Below are 1,106 nucleotides of genomic sequence, written 5' to 3'. Positions count from 1 at the left end.
GTCAAACATGAAACAGTGAAGTCTAACTCCGAAGAGTTTGTCACCTGTGTTGCATAGAGGAGGAGTTGGGGTAAGAGAGGTGAAACAGAGGTTGGAAGGAAGGAGAGAACCACACAGACATTAAGAGCAGAGGTGATACTGATACCTTCACTAACAGAGATCTCCGACTGGGCAGTCTTGCTACCACAGGAAAAAAATGCATGGGTGTCACCTTAAGGATCATACAATATATTATTACTATAGGCAGAAAAAGGTATTTTGGAAGTGGTCAATAACTGACTCCATAATCCTGAAGGTGTGTGCGTGTTCAGTCACTTCAGTCATGTCCCATTCTTTGTGACCCCATCAACTATAGCCCGGCAAGCTCCTCTGTCCCTGGGATTCCCCAGGCAAGAATACTGAAGTGAGTTGCCATTTCCTCCTCCAGGGGATCTTCCCAACTCAAAAATCAAACTCACATCTCCTATGACTCCTGCATTGCAGGTGGATACTTTACCACTGGGCCACCAGGGAAGCCCAATCCTGAAGATACCTTTTAGTAAATACTATATAGAAAACATCTTTTAACTTTAAATTTCCCTGGTGGTGAAACTATAAAGAATTTGCCTGCCAATGCAGAAGACCCAAGAGATGCAGGTTCGATTCCTTGGTTGGGAAGAGCTTCTGGAGTAGGAAATGGCAACCCACTCCAGTATTTTTGCCTGGAGAATCCCATAGACAGATGAGCCTGGCAGGCTACAGTACACTGGGCCTCAAAGAGTCAGACACAACTGAGTACACACACATACAAATATATTCTTAAACACCTGGGAAGAAATCATGTAGTAAGATAGCATGAAACAGTGGGAAAAACCCTGGATTTGATATAAGTCACACTTACATCTTTGTGTAAGACATTGAATAGGTCAGACTTGGAATTCTAGTTCAACAACTTGAGTTACCTTGAGCAACCACCTATTCCTTTTTTTTATTAAACAAGGAAACTAACAGAGAGATTAAGATCTTTTTGACTTAGGACTTCACATCATTGTGAGGATCAATTGAATTGTCATAATAGCAGGGGGGAAATAACTGAACTCTATGCACATTTAGGAATGACCCAGAAC

This window comes from Moschus berezovskii, chromosome 5, assembly GCF_049115385.1.
Source record: "Moschus berezovskii isolate FMDL1 chromosome 5, NW_MosBer_1.0, whole genome shotgun sequence".
NCBI classification, from domain to species: domain Eukaryota; kingdom Metazoa; phylum Chordata; class Mammalia; order Artiodactyla; family Moschidae; genus Moschus; species Moschus berezovskii.
The sequence above is the reverse complement of the archived record's forward strand: the minus strand, read 5'-3'. Positions refer to the sequence as shown.